The following is a 26,681-nucleotide window of genomic DNA, read 5'->3' on the forward strand; positions in this document are numbered from 1 at the left end:
AGTTAGCAAAAGTGGAGGAAGAGACCCTGCCTGCTGGAGGACCATAGCTTCCCAGGAACACCTTGGTTTTCCAATTCTAGGAGACCTATTCATTCCTTCGAAATTTTACTTTCTTCTGAGTTTTCTAATTTCCTCTTCCTGATGGGGGGAGGTTGGATAGTGATGGTGTGGTGGGAACAATATCCTAACCCTTATTTCCATTCAAGCTAGACGAATCTTTCCCTTAAAAGGTACTGAAACCAACTGGAAGGCTTGATTATATCAGAAAAACAACTTGCTGAGGCTCCTGACCTTCTACCCTGGTCATCTGAAAATAAAGCAGCCACAAGGAAGTTCACAGACTGGTGACCACAACGACTAATCAAGAAACATGGAAACTTCACTCTGCACTTACTTTAGCACTTACTGGCATATAGTAGGCACTTAACAAATGTTTATTACTGATGTAGATGGATTAATTTGGGATGTCCTCCGAGCATATCTGTTAAATATCAAATCAAGTCAAAAGATCAAAAGACATCGTATTTGTAAAATGTTTACCACAATGCCTGACTCAGGAGATATGCTTAGTCAATGTTTATTCCTTCCTTCTCCTGCAATGCTTAGGTTATTCTCCCTTTACTGTGAATGATCTAAAAATGTTCCATTTTTAACAGAACTATTGGTCTAAGGGAAATCTAGCATATAACAATGGACTCTCAGCAAACTGAAACAGGGGAATATCAGGAGAGAGGATCAGGAATGATCCAAGTAGGAGGATGAGGGTTCTCAGCTATTTACAAGCAAAGTCCATGTGAGTGAGGAATGTGGATCCCTCAGGTGGAACAAGGTCAAAGAAAAGAGAAATGGGTCTTTCCCTGATGGAAAACCCCTTTCCTGTGGAAGTCTCCTATGCCTGTGTACCTTTCCCAGAGGAGTATGTCAGAAATTTCCAGGATCTCCAGATTTCCTCCATGAACAGACAGAAAATCACCATGAAATAAACAAAATAAAGGAATAAAGTAGTTTTCCTTCTAAGAAAACTTGAGAGGACTTTCAGGGAATGTTCTGCTGCCTTCTGAACTACCAGAGTTCAAGAACAAGGATGAGGGGTTAGAAGGGAGATGTCTAAAACTAAACCTGATCAATTGTGATGGACTTGGCTCTTTTCAACAATGAATGAGGTAGTGATGCAAGGAAATTCCAATATATTTGCGATAGAAATTTCTCACAGAGGAAAAAAACCATGGAGATTGAATGTAGATTACAGTATAGTAGTTTCACCTTTTTTGTTGTTTTCATTAGCTTGTTTTTTTTTCCTTTCTATTTTTCCCCCTTTTGATCTGATTTTACTTACAGAACATGATGAATATAGAAATATGGTTAGAAGGACTGCACATATTTAACCTAGATCAGATTGCTTGCTGTTATGGGATCGGAGGAAGGGGTGAAAGAGGGAGAAAATTTTGGAATATAAGATTTTGTAAGGGTGAATGTTGAAAATTATTTTTGCATGTATTTTGAAAAATAAAAAGTTTTTATTAAAGAAGAGGAGGAAAGAAGAAAAGGCATTACAGGAGTTACAATTTTATCCCCGTGGATCAGCATTCAAGTTCCTTATATAAATATATAAAATATAAATATTCCCGGGTTTTTATCCTTAGGGGATAGATAGTATTGCAGGGTCCCTGATCCATGTATGGTGGTATCTACCTTCCAATCCCTTCCATAAAACCTTCTTCAGCCAAAGCAAGTAGAACCAAGAGAACACAATACATAGCAACAACAAGTCTCCATAGTGCCATCCACATTGAGAGAGAAAACTATGGAGACTGAATGTAGTATGTTTTCACCTTTTTTGTTGTTTGTTTGCTTGCTTTTTTCTTTCTGATTTCCCCCATTTTGATCTGATTTTTCTTGCACAACATGATAAATGTAAAATATGTTCAGAATTGCACATGTTTAAACTGTATTGGATTACTTGCTGTCTGAAGGGAAGGAAAGGAGAAAGAAAAATTTGGAATACAAGATTTTGCAGGAGTGAATGTCGAAAAATATCTTTACATGTATTTTGAAAAATAAAAAACTATTATTATTTTAAAAAGAAAACTTTCTCAGCCACAATTTATTCCATTTGCCCAAGGGCAAAATCTGCTCATTATACCTCTGCTGAATGCAGCAGGTAAGTTAGTAAATAGACCCAAGGGAAGGAGGGAAACAGGATGTCTCCATCAGGATGAGAGAGTGAGCAACATGCATGCCGGATGAAGTCAGTGATCATGGAAAGACCAAATCTGAAGGACAAAGTAGCAGATAGAAACTGTGGAGGTCAGGGCAGTAGTTCTGAGGCTGAATCATCAGCACAAAGCTGAGTGAGCTAACACAGGAAATCAGTAAATACGCAGATGTCTACTCTATACTCCTTTTCCGTTCCAGACATAATTCTTCCTGTCTCTTCTACTGCACCAAAGGCTGACTAGTGTGATGATGGTGCCCCTTCACACTATGTGCTACTACTCCAGGAGTGACTTAGAGAACTAAGTCTTGAATTCAGGGAGACCTGGGTGAAAATACTGCCTCAGACATTGTGTAAGCTTGGGCAAGTTGTTTAACTTCTCTTTGTTTGTCCTGCTCATCTATAAAAAATGAGAATAATAATTGTATCCAGATTGTGAAGTCAAAATGAGATAATAATTGTAAAGTGTTTTATAAATTTTAAGGCATCATTAAAATGCTGTTATATTATTATTATTATTATTATTATTATTATTATTACCAAAGTAGAAAACATTAATTTGGATTCCTAAGTCCTGGATTCAATTTCTTGGTTCATAAACATCCTGTGATCTTGTCTGAACTTCAGTTGCCTTTTCTATTAAATGGGGAACAGGCAGGAGGAGTAAATGTTACATAAGTTAAGTTTTTTCCCAGAATCCTTTTGAAGGGTAATATTTTATTAGCCTTCACCCTGTACCATAGGTCTGAACAAAAGGATAAACTACTTTATTTCATTATAATTTCAGTGGCCCTAAATGGTCATTCTTCCATTCATTTGACACATTTCAAATATTTTATATATAACCCCATGTTCAGTTTGGAGGAGCCATGCTATTTAATAAAAATTTGGACCCTCACTCATAGAGCTCATTATCAAATGACTTCCCCAGTTGTTGTTTTACACATTGTCTGTGGAGGAAAAATTCCTCATGTGGACCCAACATACAAGTTAGGATTTGCCTTTGCATCTTCTGTGGTTCCTTTGTTCATGTCTATATTGTGATATCTAATTACAGTTAGGTACTGATGAGTTAGAATGATGAATCCTGTTAAGCAGTTGTGTTATTCAAATTTACTGAGAACCAAATATCATATTTCATCTAGAGGTGAATAGGATGGTAAAATCTGAATTACACTTCAACAATGACAACTGGGAATAAGGAATGGAATAGAGATTTGAGAAGACGCTACAAAACAAAATTTTGCTTACTGAAAAGTTTGTCCTCAATATTTTAGTTCACTGTAGTCCCCCAAAACTTCCACTTCCCTGTTTGCTTCCAGACCCTTTTCCCTATTACAACAGAGAAGGATGCTGAAATTAAAGCACATTTATATGTTTCAAAAGGATCAAAGAAAAAGGAAAGGGGGCCATATATTTTTAAAAAATTGTCACAGGATTTTTTTGTAATGGAAAAAAACTAAGGGTATAATTATTAATTTGAGAATGTTTGAAAAAATTATGGTATTTGAATGTAATATAATACTATTTGCTATAATTAATAAAGGGACTATTTCAAAGAAACCTGGAAAACTTTATATAAAATAATAAAGTGAACAGAACCAGAAAAATTTGTTATTCATACATGTCTGACTCTTTGTGATCCCATAGACCATACTGACCATAGGGTTTATTTTGGCAAAGTACTCAAGTGATTTGTCATTTCCTTCTCCAGTGAGTTAAAGCAAATAAGAGATAAATGACTTGGCTGGAGTCATATAACGGGTAAGTATTTGAACTCAGATCTTCCTGACTCTGGGCTCAGGGTTCTATTCACTGAGCCATCTAGCTGCCATGAGGAAAATCATTTAAACAATAACAACATTGTAAAGACAAACTTGGACAGCTAGGTGAAGCAGTGGATAGAGTGCTGGACCTGGGGTCAGGAAGACTCATCTTCTTGAGTTCAACTCTGGCCTCAGATACTAACCAGCTCTGTGATCCTGGGCAAGTCCCTTAACCCTGTTTGTCTCAGTTTCCTCATTTGTAAAACAAGCCAGAGAAGGAAATGGCAAACCATTCCAGCATCTTTGTCAAAAAAAAAATCCCAAGTGAAGATTTGGACAGCACTGAACAGCAACAAAAAGACAAACTTTAAAAGACTTAAGAATTGTAAATTAATATCCAATAAGATCCAATCTCAGTTCCAGAGGACTTGTAATGATATATACCCATCACCTCCTGACAGTGAGGTAATGAATTCAGTATGTAGCCTGAGACATGTCTGGTCAAGGTCAAAGAGGGAATTTCTATTCTTGGACTATGTATTTGATACAAAGGATTTGCTTTGCTTCATTTTTCAATGCAAGGAAAGAAAAAATGTTTAATATTACATATAATGTGCATATTATATTCAATTATTCATTAATTGAAAACAAATTAAGTGATTAAAAAGAAAACACATTAATTCTATTTTTACATCCTCCCCCATATTTGCATTTTGAACTCACCTATAGAATGGAAACTTGAGAAAAGTCCTTCTAGGATACTTCATCATGAGATGGAAGTGACTGAAAAGTTCATGCCTACAGAGAACAAGCTTCAACAGATTCTCCTAATTAAGAAAGGTTTTCAGTATGGACAAGATAAAACTGCATCTGAAGGGCAGCCATGAGGTGATGGATTGTTCCCTCATAGGAACCCTGAAAAAGGGAAAGAGAGAGAAAGAAAGAGAGAGAAAGAGAGAGACAGGCAGACAGACAAGAAAAGAAAAGAAAAGGAGAGGAGAGGAGAGAAAAGAAGAGGAGAGGAGAGGAGAGGAGAGGAAAGAAAGAAAAAGAAAATAAACCTCCTTGCAGTATGACTTCCATTCACTTTTGCAATGACAGTCACAAAATAGTGAAAGGGTACAAAAGGTACACAGAATCAGAAATTTGGCTTATCTAGAAAAAATAATTAATTTCAACTTTTGTCATTACAAAGGTGAGGTATTTGTTGACTGACACAGAGCTGGCAAACTACTAGAGGAACTAACCCACATCAACATGTATACTCCAAGTAAAATCAGAAGACATAAAAAAAGATGCAGCCAAATGGAAGAAAGACATCAGGGAAATGGTGGTCAATTTCATCTTACATCTAAGGCAACAAGAAACATAACTTCCTGAGATACTGCGTCAGCTCACCTAGTAGTGCTCACAATGAGCACATGGCAAAATGAGTATCATGAAAATGATTGCAGCATAAGCACTACTGCAGAGGGTGAGAAGTAAAGGAAAATCTCTAAAGCGTTTGACTGGATCCTTTAAATCAAGTCAAGATCTATCTTGGTCCTTAATAACTTAAATGGGAAGTTATGCTTAAGTAAAGATCACAAAGCAATATAATGGAAAATTAGACTTTGAATTAAAAACAAGAAGAGACTTTGAAAATATTGCATAGTGAAAACAAAAAGAACAATAAAATCACACACAAAAAGAAACTGACCTTTTAATTTCTAAATAAACCATTGTATGTTCAATAAATTGTGATAGTTTTGTAATTCTCTTTGCCTTATGTTTTGCCTTTAATAGTTTTTTTTTTTTTTAATAGCAATTTTACAGATGAGGAAATTGGAACAGAGAGAGGTTAAATGGCTGTAACCTACCTAGTATCTGAGGGTGAATTTGAACTGTCTTAATTACTTCAGTTTCAAAACTATATCCATTGTACCTTTGGCTGTGTCTAGTTTGTTTTGAGTTTAGTAGAACTGTTGAGAAATGGAGTCACCCCACTGGGCTGTCCTATAAAAGAAATCCATTTTTTTTTTTTTTTTTTTTTTTTGCCTCCTTTTCCTCACACCAGAGTACAGCAGAGGCAGGGAGAGGATTATTTCCTTCCCCCTGTTGGACACACGGATCAACACTCTGGGGAAGAAGCTCATTTCAGAGGAAAACAGAATAAGATTTGCTTAGACGCAGCATGAAAAGGATATTCAATGAGGGTAGGCATTGAGAATACTTCAAGCTAATTTAGCCAAGTGAATCTCTTGCCTGAGGCATCCATCATCTTCCATCAGCTAAGAATCAAATATTTCCTGGAGCTCTTGGTAACTGTTTTGTACACAGGTAACTAGGAAATGATGCCATCAGCCTGACCCTTTAGTCCCCCAAGCACATCAAGTTTTGTATGCTCTTAATAGCTTTTGAGGAAAAACTAGCCTAATTTACACTCCTGCCATGAATATCTTTGATACCTTATAGATCTCATAAATATTTTATACAAATGAGAAAGGAGAAATTTAAGTTAAGAGTTGTTCATGTTTTCTCAGTTGCCTTTTTTAGTATTAAAAAACTTTGTAATTTTTTCCAAGTTTTTGCTATTTTTCTCTTTTAGAGATATTTTATGAATTGATTCCTCAATGCCCTCACAATTGTATCATCTTCAACACAAATCTCTTCTGTGTGTACTTGGTCCAAATTGGGTACTTCTTTGATTATTATTCTCATTAGTGCTATTTCTCCCGTTTTCTATAAGCACATCTGAGAGTTGCATATACAAGAGTTCAAACAAAATAATTTTACTATCCTTGATTGCTATTTAAAAAATTCTGCAGATATTTTTCATATTTATTTTTTCATATATATATGTATATATATGTGTATATATATATATGTATATATATATGTGTATATATATATATATATATACACATATATATATATATATATATATATATATATATATATTTCATTATCAAAAGTACTCATAATGACTTTGTCTAATTGACTGTATTACCAAGCTTTTTTTAGACTGGTTTTATCCATTCCTATTTGTCTCTGCTCTATGAAACAATATTGTTAATAATCATCTGTTGTCCTTCTTCATAAGGCTTTTATAGTCTAAATTGGAGTTTTCTTTGGATGTCATCTCTATCTACTTGGCAAATAAGTCAATTTTCTGCCGACTAAGGCTATTTTAGGCTTTTGTGGTCTCTTCTTTGTGACAATTAATTTACACTGGTTAAACTTTTCTATAAAATTATTATTATTGGTTTTGATGTGATTCTGCTATTCTTTACTCATTTTTCATTAAAAATTGCTGGTTTAAATAGTTTATGTTTAAATTGTTATAATTCTATACCGTAGACAATATATCAATTTTAATATTAAAGTTTCATGTTTCAAATAGCACAGTAAAATCCTTCATAAACATAAACTTCATAAACTAAAAATTCATAAACATTAACTAAATTTTAAAAAACAGATACCACAATAGTATGAGACTTTTATGCTTTTATGTTTCACAGAGCTGGATAAATCTACCAGAAAAATAAACAAAAGAGAAAAATATGGAATTTAACAAAATCTTGAAACATTTAGAGCTAAAAGATTTATGGAACTCCTGTTAGTAGGAGAGGGGAAAAGAATAAGGACTTAAATATTTTTTATTATCTAGCCACTTGTTGTTGTCCTTCATTTTCAGAGAGACAAAATGACACCACTATGCTAGAATAGAGTTACAGTGGCTGATCAGACCTTTACAAGTTCTGGGTCAGACACAAATAGACCATATAAACATTTGGAATAGTTTCTCTAATTTTGCATATTTGGGGTTTTCCTTTGGGCTAATTCAATTCTGCACCTTATGACACTTTTATAAAAACTGACCACATTCAGAAAATTTATAGATAAATAAAACTTTAGAGAACGTAATTCAACAAAAATATTTAGCAAATCAAAAAAAAAAAAAAGACACAGGACTAAATGGATAATCAATAATAAATGTGTCAAAAATCATAGATGAAATAAATTATTATTAAGAGACAATGATGCTGGAAAAATACATCAACATTTCTGAGCTACCACTAAGCAGATTTCAAAATAAAATTATATTCCTACAGCATACATCAGCAAATGAAGAAAAGAAAGAATTAATCAACTGAATACTTTTTTTTTAGTTTAGATCTAACCTATAAACAAAATTAAAAGAAATTTTTAAAAACATCTTTGAAATTACAAGAAAAAATAGATAAATTGGAAAGTTCCAAAATATATAGAACTGATACAAAAAACCAAGATGTTTTGAAATGCCAAAAAAATTTGAAATCTGTTTGAAAAGGGCAAGAAGTTAAATCAATAAAATAAAAAATTAAAAGTCCAATAATCATTTGAAGGATAATCAATACTTATACTACCAAATAATTCCCAAAAATTGAGAAGGAAAACACTCTACCAAGATCTTTTCTTGAGATTAAATATAGCTCCAAGTTGTGATTTTTTCCTTCTTCTGCTGTCAATACAGAACTATGTTTCTTCTGTGATTTTTTAGTTTAATCTTGTTTAAAGAGGTCCTCTTCCCATCAGCTCTCTTTCTCTCATCTATAAGTTCTTATCCCATTTCTTGTTTGATCCCCCTTTCCCTAAATTGGGAGTGTTACCTTTTTTGGGAAGGAGGATGCATCTGGTTATTTAATTCTTCCCTTTTTTCACTCTCAGTTAAATAGCCCAATAACAACCTTCTTCTTCTCTCCCTATATATTTTGTTTCATTTATTAGTTTGAAATTTTTCATTTTCTGTCTTTTTCTAAAATGTTTTTCTTCAATATTATTTTCCTTTTCTGCTTATCCTAAATGTAAATTCTTTTATTTATGGCCCTTTAGTATTCCTAATAGAATTAAACTTTTTGAGATAGCTTTTGAGGGTTCTCTATTCCAGACATTCTGTCTTATTGTCTTATAGAGCTTGCATCCTGGTCTCCTTTTTTTTCAGTTATATCATTATATCCTCACAAGTAATGTCAATTTTTAATCTCCTTTTATATTCTATCAGTAGTATCCTCTTCTTACTATTAAAATAAGGTCAATCTATTTCTTTCTCCCTTTGTCAACACCTCTATAAAAGGCATTTTATTATTTATGATGAAATATTCACAATAAAGACATTTTATTATTTACAATAAAATATTTCATTACATTTACATATGACAATTTTTCAACCATTTCTCAATTGATGGACATATCTCTTTAGTTTCTAAAAAAAAGAGATCCTACTAAATTCCCTCTACAATACAAACATGATCTTGATGCAGGGAAAGTCAAAACAGATAAAGAAAACTTTAGACCAATAATCATAATGAATATTGATATAACATTTGTAAATAAAATATTAGGAAAAACACTCAAAGAACATATCACAAAGATGAAACAAAATCTCCACTCTGGATTTATGCCAAAAATGATTTAATATACTGGGAGTTAATTTAATGTTAAGAAAACTATAAACTTAATCATAGTAGCACCAAAAATAAAAATCATATGCTTACATCAATAGGTGAAGAAAAGACTTTTGACAAAATATAGCATCAATTTCTGTTTTAAAAAAATAACAACACTAGAAACCATAGAAACAATCAGGCCTTTCCTCAAAATGATAAATGTGATATGTATATAGTTTATATATAAAAACTAGGATTCCAGTTTATTCTGTTATATGTATTTGTGATTTATAGAGTATATATATATATGCATATATATATATACCATATATGTATATAAAACCAACAGCACTATATGCAAATATATGTATGTATTTATATATATATATATATATATATCATATATGTATATAAAACCAACAGTTAGCACTATATGCAAATATATGTATGTGTGTATATATATACACACATATATAAATTATATGTAACAGACAAAAATCCTTAGAATCCTTTCCAATAAAATCAGGAGTGAAGCAGAGATTTCCATTGTCACCACTTTTTTTGACTTAGTACTAGCAACTGAAACTATAGTAATAAGATAAGAAAAAGGAATGGAAGGAATAAACATAGGTAAAGAAAAATCCCTTAATTAACACTTTTTGCAGATAATATGATGATGTATTTAAAGAATCCTTGAGAATAAACTAAAAATAATTTAGAATTATAAATATTTTCAATAATTGCATCATATAAAATTAATCCAAAAATTATTAGTATTTTCATATACTACTAATATCAAGTAGGAGGAAATTAAAAAAAAAACTTCTATTTAAAATAACTATAAACTCTATAAAATACTTGGGAGTCTACTCATTAAAATCTACCTATCTATAGAGAGATAGAATGAAAAAAAACCTCTTTAAATATAACTATAAACCACTGCTCATATAAATATGGACCTAGATAATTTAAATATGTTAATTTTTCATGGATAGGAAAAAGTGTTATAACAAAAGTAACAATATAATCAAAAATTTATTTACTTATTCTGATTTTCTACAATATAATCACTCAGCTAGATTGGGTATGGGTCCTTTCAAGTAATAGTATGAAATATCAGTTCTGAGTTCTTGCCCAGATGAATTGCCTGATCTCAGCTCAAGCATTAGGGGACAGAATCACTTTTTTCCTTTCCCTGCTTAACTTTCTCTGGCTTCTCTTTTCTCTGCTCCATTTCTTTGATCATTGCCTCTCCTGGTTCAGAGTAGAATATTTTCTGAAGTGATTCATCCCTATGTTAGATTGAAAAACCAATACTCAAATTTTTATCATTCATGTCACAAATGGACAAAATGCAACTAATCCCAAGTAACTAAAAGATTATACTTGAGTTTCCCCTCTACCAACCTCAAACTTTCTCTAATACTCATACATAAATTAACTCTAAAAAATAAGACCCTTTGGCCAACTTTGCATTCAGAAAGTACTTTCCTCTGAGAGGCTACTTTCTTTGATATTCTCTGAGAGCTGCTCATTTTTTTTCTGTACTTTTCCAAAAATAAAATTGTCCAAATCTCAAAGGAATAGCAATTCACATATATGTGTGGCAAATCAAGTCAAATCAAATCAATTTGGGATTGATTAAGTGTCATGCTGGCACACAGCCATACACATGCTCTTGCTCTTGCTCTCTCTCTCTCTCTCCCCCTCTCTCCATATATGCATATACATAAATACACATATTTAATACACACAAACACGCATATATATGCATATAATTTGTATGTACGTATATATATGTATATAAATACATACATACATATATATAAATACATACATACATATATATATATATATTTACACATACACATTTGGCTATAAATATGTATATCTATTTCCCCACACTGACTTCTTATCTTCATCCCAGTTGGAACTCCTCTTCATAACTGCTCTTGATATAATGTGCCCATCTAATGATGTAATATTATCCTCTTTTGGGCTACTTTCCCTGATGGGCTAAAGGCTGACGACAGTGGTTGCTGGTCATCTCTCTTGCACTGCCATCTGCTGTTTAAATATTATAATCTGTTCATTTGCTAGGTTGTCACCATCTACTAGTTTTCCACTGAATCACAGATTCTAGATGGACTTTTTGCCCCAAAGGAAGGTATTCTTTTTAGTTTTATCCATCTTTATTACATTTGTAGGGCTTAAGGCTTCAAACTGAAAGAAATGTAAGGGAACAAATTGCATAGATAGATAGATAGATAGAAATGATAGGTATAATATGTATGTGTATATAAATACATATATATATATATACATATATGTATATATGTGTGTGTATCTAAGTAGATTATGTATACAACATATGCATGTACACAAAGCTAGATACCATACAAAGTCATAGTTCCAATAGCAGTAGGAATGACGAGTCATTTTCATGACAAGAAAGGAGCCAATTTAAAAAAAAATCATGGAGCCAAACAGTGATGCACAAAAGTAATGCAAAAGTGACACTTAAGATGAACTAGAGATCCCATTGCAAAGAGACAAATTCAAGCATTTGCTTATTAATTCTAGGACCAAATAAAAACCCCTTTGTTAAGCTTAAAAATTATTCACAACTTTGCTCTTAAATTATTTCCAGTCTCATGTACATTATTCCCATTACCACACAATTCAACTCAGCCAAACTCTTGTTTCTCTTTTCTCATGTACAATACCCTATTCCTAGAATATCTTACCTACTCATTTCACTTCATAAAATAAATTTGTGTTTTTCTTCAATATGCAGCTCAAACATGATCTTTTACATGATGCCCTCTCTCCCAAATTATTTTATATTTCTTTTATAGTTATTCTGTGGATTTGCATAAGGAATACTTATTGACTATTTGATTGTTGATGCAACTTATCATTAGAAAATGAATCTAGAAAGGTATATGCCTTATTTAAAAAGAAAGAAAAATATAAGTGCAATAGAGTAAAATAACTTATGATGGGAAAAAAGATCTAAAGGCCAGATCTGAGAAGTTTGATGGAAAACATTTAGATGAGTACTATCTTAGAGAAAAAAAATAAATTATATTATCAAGGGATAATACTCCAGATGTACAGAATAGGAGAAAGAAATAGGTTCAGGGACAAAAATTGGCATGGAAGCATAATATGACAATTACAATGACCTTCAGTTAGGTGGGCTTTTGATGGAACTCTCTCTTTGATGAAAAACAGAAGAGTTATAATATCTTATTTAGCCTTAATAATAATTTTGTTCTTCCAAAGGTAATGCTATTCTACAATTGATTCTGATCAGTAATGAAGAGCTAAAGGCTAAAGCAGACATGATAGTAATTAGGGGATAAGTGACCCCTCTATCTCATTAGCTCTGATACTAAGAACAAGAAAAGCTTTGTGCAGTCAGATGCAACCTAGATTTAGTGAGAGTTGGTTCAAAGGATTAAGGGGAGAAAATATGGCCTAAAATTCTATAGAAAAAGTAAACCCAAGAGATTTGGGAATTTTCCAAGTGTTAAATTCTGAAGCTTCACACAGAAACATTTCTACTTAGAAAGAAAAATTTGAACAGCCAAAAGAAAGTAGTGAGAATGCAGAGAACTCATGGCCTTGTGAAAGGCCACACACTTTCTTTTTCACATGCTTTGTTGATTAGTTGTTTGTTTTTTTTTTTTTTAATCTTGATTGTAAATGCAAGATGATCAAAGGAGGCAAAGAACAGTTGCTGAAGAAATTTGATAATAGATGGGAATTGGTAGAAGACAGAATTTTTCAACTTTGAATTTTTTTTTTCTTATGGCGTTGATTATGATCTTTGGACTAAAAAGCACAGAACAAAAATGAGGAATAGAGGCAGGTAAGGGGGAAGGAAAGGAGAAAAGCATAAGCAGGGATTAACAAGATGGCAAGTAATACAGAATTAGTCATTTTAACTATAAATGGAAATGGGGTAAACTCCCCCATAAAGAGGAAGCGGTTAGCAGACTGGATTAAAAGCCGAAATCCTACAATATGTTGTTTACAGGAAACATACCTGAAACAGGGTAATACATACAAAGTAAAGGTAAAAGGTTGGAGCAGAATCTACTATGCTTCAGGTGAAGACAAAAAAGCAGGAGTAGCCATCCTCATCTCAGATCAAGCAAAAGCAAAAATTGATCTAATTAAAAGAGATAAGGAAGGACACTATATCTTGTTAAAGGGGAGCATAGATAATGAAGCAATATCAATACTAAATATATATTCAGTGGTACAGTGAAATGTGCTGTTGTATCCAGAAGCTGCTGATCACTCTCTGGGAGGAGATCTGCTGTATCAACTCAAATCTCTCAGACAGATTCTTCTTCCTGTAGAGAGCCGACTTCCCTTCCTGCAGAGAGCAGCCTCAAGTCTGGTCCAGGACTCCCTTTTTCCTCCTAGAGCTGCCCTCTTTATCTTCCCAGAGAATGGGCGTGGAATATGCAAGGGCTTCTGGGAAGAATTACTTCAACCAATGAACTTGCTCCTCTTAAGCATGTAAGCTCTTCCCCAGGAAAGGCCGGAACTAGAGAATTGTCAAGTACCAATTTAGCACTTAGTAAGAACCTAACAGTACAGCATCTAAATTCTTAAAAGAGAAATTAAGAGAGCTGCAAGAAGAAACAGACAGCAAAACTATAATAGTGGGAGATCTCAAACTTGCACTCTCAGAATTAGATAAATCAAACCACAAAATAAGTAAGAAAGAAGTCAAAGAGGTAAATAGAATACTAGAAAAGTTAGATATGATAGATTTTTGGAGAAAACTAAATGGAAAACTAAATAGTGAATAACTATAGCAACCTAGTGTTTGACAAACCCAAAGATCCCAACTTTTGGGATAAGAATTCATTATTTGACAAAAACTGCTGGGAAAAACTGGAAATTAGTATGGCAGAAATTAGGCATGGACCCACACTTAACACCATATATCAAGATAAGATCAAAATGGTTTAGGCATAAAGAATGCGATCATAAATAAATTAGAGGAACATAGGATAGTTTACCTCTCAGACTTGTGGAGGAGAAAGGAATTTGTGACTAAAGGAGAACTAGAGATCATTATTGATCACAAAATTGAAATTTTCGATTACATCAAATTAAAAAGCTTTTGTACAAACAAAACTAATGCAAACAAGATTAGAAGGGAAGTAACAAACTGGGAGACCATTTTTACAGTTAAAGGTTCTGATAAAGGCCTTATCTCCAAAATATACAGAGAATTGACTTTAATTTATAAGAAATCAAGCCATTCTCCAATTGATAAATGGTCAAAGGATATAAACAGACAATTTTCAGATGATGAAATTGAAACTATTTGCACGCATATGAAAGTGTTCCAAATCACTATTGATCAGAGAAATGCAAATTAAGACAACTCTGAGATACCACTACACACCTGTCAGATTGGCTAAGATGACAGGAACAAATAATGATGAATGTTGGAAGGGATGTGGGAAAACTGGGACACTGATGCATTGTTGGTGGAGTTGTGAATGAATCCAACCATTCTGGAGAGCAATCTGGAATTATGCCCTAAAAATTATCAAACTGTGCATACCCTTTGACCCAGCAGTGCTACTACTGGGCTTATATCCCAAAGAAATACTAAAGAAGGGAAAGGGTATGTGTCAAAATGTTTGTGGCAGCCCTTTTTGTAGTGGCTAGAAAGTGGAAAATGAAGGCATGCCCATCAATTGAAGAATGGTTGGTAAATTATGGTATATGAATGTTATGGAATATTATAGTTCTGTAAGAAATGACCAGCAGGATGAATACAGAGAGGCTTGGAGAGACTTACATCAACTGATGCTGAGTGAAATGAGCAGAATCAAGAGATCATTATACACTTCAACAATGATACTGTATGAGGATGTATTCTGATGGAAGTGGATATCTTCAACATAGAGAAGAGCTAATCCAATTCCAATTGATCAATGATGGACAGAATCAGCTATACCCAGAGAAGGAACTGTTTGCATTTTTGTTTTTCTTCCCAGTTTATTTTTACCTTCTGAATCCAATTCTTCCTGTGCAACAAGAAATTTGTTTCTGCACACATATATTGTGTTTAGGATGTACTACAACATATTTAACATGTATGAGACTACCTGCCTTCTAGGGGAGGGGGTGGAGGGAAGGAGGGGAAAATTGGAACAGAAGTGAGTGCAAGGGATAATGTTGTAAAAAATTACCCATGCATATGTACTATCAAAAAAAGTTATAATTATAAAATTCACAAAAAATTAAAATAAATAAAATAAAATAAAAATGAGGAATAAAGGGCTATAATTCAAGATAAGTAATGAGACTACAATATCGCCCAAATCTCTCTTAATTGTGATCAGCTAAAACCTAAATCCAGGTTCAAGGAATACATGCTTACTCAAAATCACAGTTCCTGAGTCCACACTTAAGTTACTCTCTTACTTGACTAAACCAGAAGACATGAAATCAAAGCAAAAAAAAAAAAAAAAAAAAACACATTTGATTAAATAGAATAAAAGGTAAATAAATAACAAGGAAATTTCCCCCCCCTCCAAATTCACATACAATCACTGGAATTATATATTACATATGGTCAAGATAATTTGCGTCTTAAACAGAGCCCTTTTATACTTCTATGGCTGGGACTATTACTGACACTCGTAGTCTGATGTCATTTGTTAGGCTATTCTATTTTTCAACTATTTTTTTAAACTAAATTGAAAATTGCTGATGCCATCTACTGGGCCATTTTCTCTACTGAACTACCATCTTCTGGTTCCACTGAATTACACATACTATGTGGCTTTTTCTCCACATAGGAAATATCTAGTTCATAGTGTCAGGTCTATTTAATCTCTTTTTTAAAACTCAGAATAGTAGCCATACTCAGCTGATTAGTTAAAAAAATAATCTTTTTGTTAAGCCTGCCTTTTGAATTGTGTTGCTTCTAGTTCAGCATCTACTTCCCAATCCCTACCTAATATTTCAGTTTGGATGAAAAAAATTCCTTTCCATGACCTTGCTACTCCTTGCTACTCACAGTAGCTTACTAGTGAAAGACACATGGAAATTGTCCTAAGATTTTACTTATCAAAAAGTGGAAAGGTAGATTTTTGAATTATATTACCACCACCCTCAAAATCTGTACTCCTAATAGAAAAAGAACAACCACTTTCTCTCCATGAGATCAGCAGACCATGAAAGATAGCAGAATTGATTACTGGGCCACTATCAGTGATCTTTAATAATTCATGGAGAACCAAAAAACATGACAAAGGACTGATGTAGGACAAATTTTGTTGTAACAGTTTAAAATGGAAAGAGAATGGAAATCTGAAAACTAGAGACCTATAAACTTGGCTTCAAATACTGGCAAAGGTCTATATTATATTATTAGAGATATGGATAAAAAAGAAGAGATAATCATTAGGTACTATCATGGCTCAATCAATAACAAGTTTCTCAATTAGGAAAAATCTACTTTCTCTCTTTCCTGCTCTCAATCCCATCCTCTTATACCTCACTCTCCATTCCTTTCCTCATAACTGAGAACAAAAAAAGATCAAAATTCTTTTATACTCATCTTTTCCACATTGGCCATGTCAAAAAAAATGTCTTATTCTACACTCTCCTGGAAGCAGTTAGCCTATTTCATAATTAATCTGCAATTGGTCATTATTCTGATGAAAGTTCCTAATTCTTTGAAAGTTGCTCATTTTTATCATATTGTTGTCATTGTATAACTTGTTCTCCTGCTTCTGCATTTTACTTTACTCTGCATTAGTTTGTAAGTCTTCCAAAGTTTCTCTAAAACCATCTCCTATATCATTTTGTATAGTACAATAGTTTTTTTTTTTTTTATCACACTTATGTACTACAACTTATTCAACTATTCCCCAATTTATGGGTACTCCAGATTCCCATTCTTTGCTACCTCAAAAACAAAAAGTTACAAATACTTTTATACAATTTAGAATTTCTTTTACTTAGGACTAACTCTTCCCTTTATCTACCTTTCCTCTAATCTCCCCTTATCAATTCTCCTGCCTTGTATTTCCCCATTGAATGAAAGGTTTTTATATACCCAACTATGTATATATTTCTGTATTGTGTTGATAGAAGTAATTTAGTAGGATCTCTTCTTTTCAGAAACTAAAATTAATTATTAATAATTAATTTTATTATTAATCAGCAGAATCTGAAACGTCATGCTTAAATGTTTTTTAAATTGCACAGAGGGCACATGTATCATCACCTCATATTAAAATGTCAACAGTTTATTCTTGTTTAATTCCTTATAATTATTTGCTCACATTTACCTTTTTGTGCTTCTCTTGATTCCTGTGTTTGAATTTCAGAGTTGCTATACAGGTCTTGTCTTTTCATCAGGAATACTTGGAAGTGTTCTATTTTGTTAAAAATCTATTTTCCCCAGTAGTATTATATTCACTTTTGTTGTTATTTTTTGGAAGAAAGCTTATATTTTTTGCCTCTAGATTTTCTTAAGAGTCTCTCCACTCCTAGTATATTGATTCCCACTTGATAGTTTTACTTACTAAATTATTTGTGAATCTGACTGCAGCTGCTCAAAATTTTAATTCTTTCTTTTTGGATGTGTTTAGTATTTTTTTTTTCTTTTGACATGCAAGCCCTGGATTTAGGTTACATTGTTTTGGGGAATTTTCATTTGGTAATTACTTTCAGAAGATGAATGTTGGATTCTATTTTTTACTTTTCTCTGTGTTTCTAAGATATCCAAGCAGTTTTATGATTTCTTTAAATAAGATGCCTAGGATCTTTTTCCTCCCGTGGTGTCAAGGTAGTCCAATGAATCTTACATTTTTTTTTCTTCTACAATCTATTTTCAGGTCGTTTGTTTCTGTTATGAGATACTTAATAATTTCTTCGGTTTTTTTATCATTTTGATTTTATTTTAATATTCCTTATTGTCTTATGGAGTCATTGGTTTCTATTTGGTTCATTTTAATTTTCAGTGAGTTTGTTACTTGGACAAGGTTTTATACCTTTTTTTGCCAAGATATTAATTCCATTTCCAGTTTTTTTTTCCATAATTCATTTCTCTTCCATTACTTTCCTATCATTGTCATTTCTTTGGCAAAAACATTTTAATTCTTTAAAAATAATTCTAGCTTCATCTCTTCCAGGAATTATAGTTGAATTTTTGTTCAAGTTGTATTTTTCTTTGAACCTTCATTTGTAGATATTTGTGGGTAATCCTCTTCTAGTTTTGATTCTTGAGCTTCCCTGTCAACATAATAGTGCCTTTTTTCCCCCTCTGGGATTCTTCTTTACTTGCTCATTCTTCTAGCCTACTTCCTGACTTAGGATCTGATGTTCGGGCCAAGCTCTGCATACTTCTGGAGGGGAAATCTGGGCTAGTCCTGTTGTTGTGGTATTGAGTGCTATGTTATTCCAGTATCTCAGGGACAGAATGGGGACCCACAAGCCATTAGTGCTCACAAAGTAGCCCGATGCAGGGCAAAATTTGATACCCTAATCTGAGCACTATAAACTTCTGAGCTGGGTTTGGGTCTCAACAACAATAGGTTGCTATTGAAATCAGACACCTTCAACCAATTGAAAAGTCCTGCTGATTCACTGACAGATTTCTAGGCTCTGAGATTCCTGTCCTGATTATTCTCCAGCCTTCAGAACCAGCTAGAAACTAGAACTCTGCTCCTGGGATCAGAGCCATAATGTAGCTTTCTGCTTCTGAAATTACTTTTCCTCTTTTCCTGAAATGTCACTTCCAAGCTCAGATACTCTCTTCAAAACAGCTTGGCTCTGGATGTGGAACTGAGCGGTGGGAGACAAATCTACCAGTTGGCACCTGTTTCCTGTTATTGCTCTCTTAGGAGTCTGGGACTGGTTTGTGCCATAGTTCACAGCTCCTCCTTTGCTTTGCAGTGCTCCATGATTAACTCCTGTCCAGGTCCCTTGGCCAGTATTCACAAATCTCTCTGTCTTTTTCCCTATGATGATTTTGACTGAAAAAATGTCTCACTATGACTTTTTCTTGAATTTACCCCTAAAAATTTAGGCTGGCATATTTTCTAAATCTGTTTAGAAGATATTGTGCTATCATTATTCAATTAAAATAATTTTCCTCTGTATCCTTCTTTTTGTTCTTTTGAAAGAACCATTCCATACATCAAAGGATATTTTCAGAAGATAAAAAGAAAAGGGGGAAATTCAGCAAAATTATTCTCTAGAATTCCTCCTTTCCCTTCATTCTTCTACTTATGTTTTTTTGTTTTCTTTTTTTGTTTGTTTTTCACTTTCTAAGCCTTTTTCTTTTAACTTTTAGAGCTTTTTCTTTTTTAAAATTTATTTTGTTTTAAAAGAAAAACAGAAAAGAAATACAAAAAAAAAAAAAAACAAACAATGTTATGTGCTCAGCAGAACATAAGGGAGGATTAAAAATATATAATGACAAATTACCAGTTCAAGAAAGTATATATTATGTGTGTATGTATGTATATGTAAATGTAGAAGAAATTAAATTCATGAGTGTCCATCTTTTCCTTCCTTCCTTGTAAATTATTTTATATTTTTATAATTATTTATATTTTTCCTATCCCTGCTGACTTTTTGCTTTAATTTTGCTCCTAACTTGCCTTGTTATTACTTAACTCCTTTCCACCCATGAATCCCTCCCTTATCTTCTTCCCTAACCCTTTATTTCCGTATTTACCCATCCAGTCCTTTTTCTTTCTTTTTCTTTCTTTCTTTCTTTCTTTCTTTCTTTCTTTCTTTCCTTCTTTCTTTCTTTCTTTCTTTCTTTCTTTCTTTCTTTCTTTCTTTCTTTCTTTCTTTCTTTCTTTCTTTCTTTCTTTCTTTCTTTCTTTCTTTCTTTCTTTCTTTCTTTCTTTCTTTTTTTCTTCTTTCTTTCTTTCTTTTTTTCTTTCTTGCTTTCTTTCCTTCCTTCGTTCTTTCTTTCTTTCTTTCCTTCTTTCTTTCTTTTTTTTTTTTTTTTTTTTTTTTGCTGAGGTAACTGGAATTAAGTGACTTGCCCATGATCACACAATTAGGAAGTATTAAGTGTCTGAGGCCAGATTTAAACTCAGGTTCTCCTGACTTCAAGACTGGTGCTCTATCTACTGTTTCACATAGCTTCCCCCTCCTTATTTCTTTATAAATTTTGGAGGGTGCTATACCCTTCTTAGTATATATATAGTATTACCTATTTAACCCATTCCTAATGTGAGTAGGCTTTCACCACTACAAGCCCTCCTCTCTCCACTCCTTCATCCCCCACCAATGCCATTGTGTCTATTCTTTCTTTGCACCTCATTTGTACAACAAAATAACTATTTTTTACCCTAATTCTGCCACAGACCTTTCTTTTGAGCTTCCCTAATGTTTGATATCAGTCTTAAACAAATGCTATACATTTCCCATGTAAAAAAAAATAAACAATTTGTATATGTTGAGTTCTGTGAAATAGATCATTGATATTGGCTGTTGCAAGTTAAATTTTCTATTAAGTTCAGCTTTGGTTGATAGACAGTCCTGAAAAATCTGCAAACTCATTGAATGTCCATTTTTTCTCATTCAATATTATAAATAATTTTGCTACATATGATATTTTTGGCAACAGGCCTAGTTCTTTTGATTGTGAGTGGATGTGATTCCTGCACCTGCAGTCTTTTATTCTGGATGCTGATAAGTCCTGTATAATTCTAATTGTAGCTCCAGTGTATTTGAATTTTTTTTTCTTGTTTTTTGCAAAATTTTCTCTTTGATCTGGAGGTTTCAAAATTTGGCAATAACATTCCTATATATTTTCCACAAAGGTCCTTGTTGAGGTGGTGATTGGTAGATTTTCTAATTTTACTTTCCCCTCATATTCTATCACTCCAGGACAATTTTCTTTTGTATTATTTCTTGCATTATTGAGTTAAGATTCATTTTTTGGACACAACATTCAGGCTGTTAAATTGTTCTTATGTTTTCTCCTTTTGATCTATTTTATCTATCATTTATTTTTATTATAAGATATTTCACATTCTGTTCTATTTTTTCATCCTTTAGGATCTTTTTTTTATTATTTCTTGATCTCTCATAGCTTCACTGACTTTCCTTTGCCCAAATCTAATTTTCAAAGAGCTATTTTCATCTTTGAGACTCTATCTCCTTTTCTAGTTGTTTAACTTTTTTTTCATAATCTTCTTGTTTTTTCTTGGATGGTTATTTTTAGTTTTTCTTTAATTTTCTCAGTTGATTTTTAATTTTTTTTTTTTTTTTTTTTTAGTTTTTCTACAAATTGTCTCTGGGCAGGGAGCCATTTAACATTGCTCTTTGGGATAGAAGCTTTTTTAAATTTTAGTGTTTGTCCTCTGAGGATGAATCCTGGTCTTCCCTATTCCCATAGTAAGTTTCTATGGTTGGGTTCTTTCTTCTTTGCTGGCTCATTTTTAAAAAATAAGATGTATTCCTGTAAGCACCTCTAATCACAGGGTGTGGGGAATGGTGCCTCTAACTTCACTTCAACTCTCCCCTCTGACCTGGAACCCCAAAGCAAAAGTTCTCCATTCCTGTAAATGCCTGCAGTCAGTAGCATCCCTGTCCTGCTGTCTGCACTCACCCAGTGCTGGTTCCTTCTCACCCAGGGCCGTATTCCTGCAGCACAGTGGGGTTTGGTGTTACTAATCAGATGAGATTCCCTCAGTCTATCCAACTCAGAGCCCAACTCTTCAAACTGTCTGAGAGGTGAAAGCCTTTGTGGTTCCTGCTGAGCCTCTAGACACACCCAGCTAGCCTCAGGGCTCCTCTCCTTGATGTTTCTGTGGAGCTAACCAAGAGATATTTGCACTGCACAGTGGTTAATCCCAGATTGGGGTCTTCATATCTTCTTGCGTTGTACCTGAAGGATCCTTGTTCTGCCCCAAGCTTTGTTATTTTTTAAACCAGTTTATGTTTGCCAGGAAGCACAAATTTGTTCTATTTGTGAGGGAAATCAGGAAAGCCTGAACTTTATTAGCTTACTACACCAGCTTCCCCAAATCCTCCTTTTCTAAATCTTTTCCTAAAAAGGATTTATTTTATTCTCAATTCTTAACATGGTGCCTGTTATATAGTAGGGGCTTAATCAATGCTTTGGGGCTTAACTTTATTTCATAATGGAGTCAGATAGCCAACAAGCATTTATCAAAAGCTTATTATGTGCCAGCCACTGTGCTAAAATACAAAGAAGCTACAAAGAAAGGCAAAAGTGAACCCTTGAGCTGTTATACTTCACCATCTAATGAAGGAGACAACATGTAAAAAAGCAAAGAACAAGTAAGCTGGGTAAATGGAAAAACAACAGCATTAAAAGAATAGAAAAAAAAAAAAACTGCAAAAGATTCAATTTAAGCTGCAACTTGAAGGAAACCAGAGAAGCTAAGATGCAAAGATGAGGAGAGAGAGAGAGTTCTGAACTTGGAGGAAAATCAATGAAAATGTCCAGAGGAGGAAGAGGAACATCTAGTTCAAGAAATAGCAAAGAGCCTGGATCAAAGAATATGTGAATTGGGTATAAAGTTTAAACTGGAAAGATAAAAAAGAACCAAATTTTGGACTTTGAATCTAAGCGTCTTGCTAAAGCTTTCAATGAAAACTAGCAACCCCCTGATCTTATTGTAGATTCTTTCAGGAACTCCTTCATTTTGATGTATCTCTTTCTGATACACTTCTGATACATTTAAACATCTTCTGCCTGTCTTTACACACTGTCTTCTTCCATTCTAATGTAAATTTCTTAAGACAGGGATTGTCTTTTTTGCTTGTACTTGTATTATGATCCTAGAACAGTGTCTGGCACATTTAATAAATGCATTTTAAGTTGACTCTTCATTTTCTTCTCATTTTGCTTATTCTGAACTTTTCTTTTTTGATTCATACTCTTTATATTTATTTATTCCTTCTTTAGTGTCTTAGTATTCCTAGTGGAATCAAAGTTTCTAAAGTACCAATTTTAAATTCTCTCTTCTAAATAATTTCTTTGTGATTGTCTTGCAGCTCTTGACATTTCCCCATTTTTCCTAATATGTTTCACTCTTACAAGTACCAATTACTGTGAAAAATAGTAAAGACATAAGTATTATCCCATCCTAGAAATGTCTGTGTTGTTATTTCTCTTTTTTTAATCCTATAGTCATCTTTCTTTTCCAGTCTGATTTTTTTTTTTTAACTTTTAGTAGTTTCTAGATACGGGGTAATTTATTTTGTTATTTATGCTTTCTTTAGTAGTTGTATTTATTTACCATTGTAATGTTACTGTTGTTTGAGATGCTTTCAAGTTGAATAATTTGCTCATCTCTTTTCTGTTTGTATAAATGATTCAAGTAACATTTTTATTTAATGCCTATATTTTTTTACTTGCAGAGGATATGTCATTTTGAATTGCATTTTGAGCTCCTTTGTCTTAAAGATATATAATTTCATTCCCTTTGGGGCTTTTAGTTGGTGTAGAACAGTCTTACACTACTTATATTTCCTTGGCTTTATAGTTAAAAATCTGGTCACTTTCAGGATTTGTCATCACTGGAATTGTTCAATGTAACTACTACATGCCTTAGATATGGTGGCATTTTGTTTTGCTTGGTTTTTTATTATTTATTTTCTCAAGGTGATCTGTGTTTGACTGGTATTTTCTTTTTTCTAGGAAGGTGATGATCCCTAAGTTGTTGCAAGACATTCTGTCTTAAAACCAAAGTGTTTTGTTTTTGTAAATATCAAGTATGTTTTTAATGTTGCTTTTTTTTTAAGGTTCTCTTTCCAGATTTTTCTTTACTTAAATTTATTCAAATTCCTAATCAGTAGCTCTATCTTTTACTTCTTTGGAGAGATTTAACCATTATAGAATTAAGCTTTTTTTATTCTGTTAATTATTTCAGTTGACCAGACCCCAAAATTATGCATTTGTTTCATTTTAACTTTTTTATTCAAGGGTTTTATTTCTCTCTTGAACAATTTAGTTATGACCTATTTTTAAAATATACAGGGTATTGTGTTTCATCAGATTCAATTTTCTTTGCTTTACAATATTTATTGGAAATGCTTGTAGCTATTTATATATTTTGGTAGATACTTTCCCTTCTGTTTTAATATTTTATCTGTTAATTTGTCTACATGTGCTCTAGGTTTTTAACTGAATTTTATTCCTGTTGAACTTTTTCAGTGGTTTTAATCTTCTTCCCCTTCCCCTATCCCAAGTGACCTTTAGGCAGACATACAGGAGGCCTCCTTTCAGGTCTAGAGACAGCTTCACACTCATGTACTCTTGAGCCCTGTTCAAATACTCTCTATTCTTTACTTCTTTGGATGAGCAGTGTCATTCCATTTTGGGTACAGTGTGCTGTCACTCCAAGAAGAGCATGATTGCATTTTCTTATACTACCCCCTGACCCACAAGAGGTGGAAAAAATTGAGGTCTGCTGCATGTTGCCCACAGAAAGGTGGAATGAGAACAGGAAAAATGAGTATGCTGAGGGGGTAAGCTAGGGATTGGTGATATCTACTGTGAATTCCTAAGATGGTTACCTTGTCAGGCTTCTTGGGATCTTAGCCTGCAGGGGCTTTTCTCTTCATATAATGAATAATTTCTCTTGTGGAGAGTTTTTGAAAATTAGTGAGGACTGAATAAAATCCCCTATCCCAAAGGTTTTATTTCTCTCTTGAACAATTTAGGTATCCCCTCTTTGGTTCCATACTTTTTAAGAATATACAGGGTATTGTGTTTCATCAGATTAAATTTTCTTTGCTTTACAATATTCATTGGAAATGCTTGTAGCTATTTATGTATTTCAATAGCCACTTTCCCTTCTTCTGATAAGGAATCCATGTTAAAACAATGTACACATTCAACCAAAGGAATTGCTCCCCATCTTTCCCCTTTTAAACCAATAGTGTTTTTCTAAATAGAAGAATTGTTTTCATTAACAAAACTACACTTGAAATCTGCTGTGAAGACAATAACCAACACAAAAAAATCATAAATTGGCCACTTTAAGAACTGGTCTTTTCATTCACTGTTGATCCAGACATTCTGAAAAATTATTTGGAACTATGTCCACAAAGCTATTAAACTGTGTATACTCTTTGATTTTAACAATGCCACTATATCCCAAAAAAGAATAAAGAGGGAAAAGTCATCTATTTCCAAAATTTCACATCAGCTTTTTTTATAGGAGTAAAAAACTGGAACGGAAGGAAATTCCTATCAACTGAGGAGTGATTGAACAAATTATGTACATAAATGGGATGAATTACTATTGAGTTACAAGAAATAAAGGGATTGTTTCAGTGGAATATGGGAAGATATGTAAAATGATGCAGAGTGAAATGAGCAGAACTAGGAGAACAATTTATAGTGTAACAACAATATTGTAAAGGTGAACAATTTTGAAAGAATCAAGAACTTTGATCAATACAGTGATTAACCATGATTCCAGAGGATCAATGATGAACACTGACCATTTCATAATAGAAAGGTGATTGACTACTACACAGACTGAGACATATTTTTTGGAAATGGTCAATATAAGAATTTGTTTAGCTAGATTATGCATATTTCTTATTGCTTTTTTTGTTTTTAATGGTGATGAGGAGAAAGTGGGAAGAAGAAAAAAGGCTTGATAATTAAAGAAAATAAAATTTAATTTAAAAAAGAAACAAAGGAAAGTTTTATAGATTTTTCTAAATATAAAATGGTCCAATCTCTTCATACTACTTAATTCTGGCATTAGTTTACTTTCCATCATGAGTCCCCACCCCCAAAATATTTAATGATTCTCTAACAGGCTAACTAGACATAGATAATTAGGTAGATAGATAGATAGATAAATTATTATATGAATAGACAGACAGATGTTAGAAACTGCATAAAAAGCATTCTTCATCCATTCATTTTTTCTTGAGCAATTGTTAAATAGATTTTTTTTGAGTGGCCATAGATATCACTGAAAATCAGTGATCAGTATTTTATCCATTTTATCCATAGCACCAAGGAGAACATCTATAGGAAACACTGCTCCCATTTGAACTTTGTGCAGGTATGGAGGAATTATTTTCATAAGAATTTTGGTAGAAACAAAAAATACTTATACAGATCAGTTGTGGCTAATATCTTGTACACTATGTTTTAGGGGATGTCATTTAGCGTGGCTCTCTTTTGGGTGCACAGATTGATCCAATCTTTTTCCAATTTCATCTTACTAAGTACCTTTTCTACTTCATCATATATAGTGCAGTTCATAATAA

This window comes from Sminthopsis crassicaudata, chromosome 2 (assembly GCF_048593235.1).
Source record: "Sminthopsis crassicaudata isolate SCR6 chromosome 2, ASM4859323v1, whole genome shotgun sequence".
In the NCBI taxonomy this organism is placed as follows: Eukaryota; Metazoa; Chordata; class Mammalia; order Dasyuromorphia; family Dasyuridae; genus Sminthopsis; species Sminthopsis crassicaudata.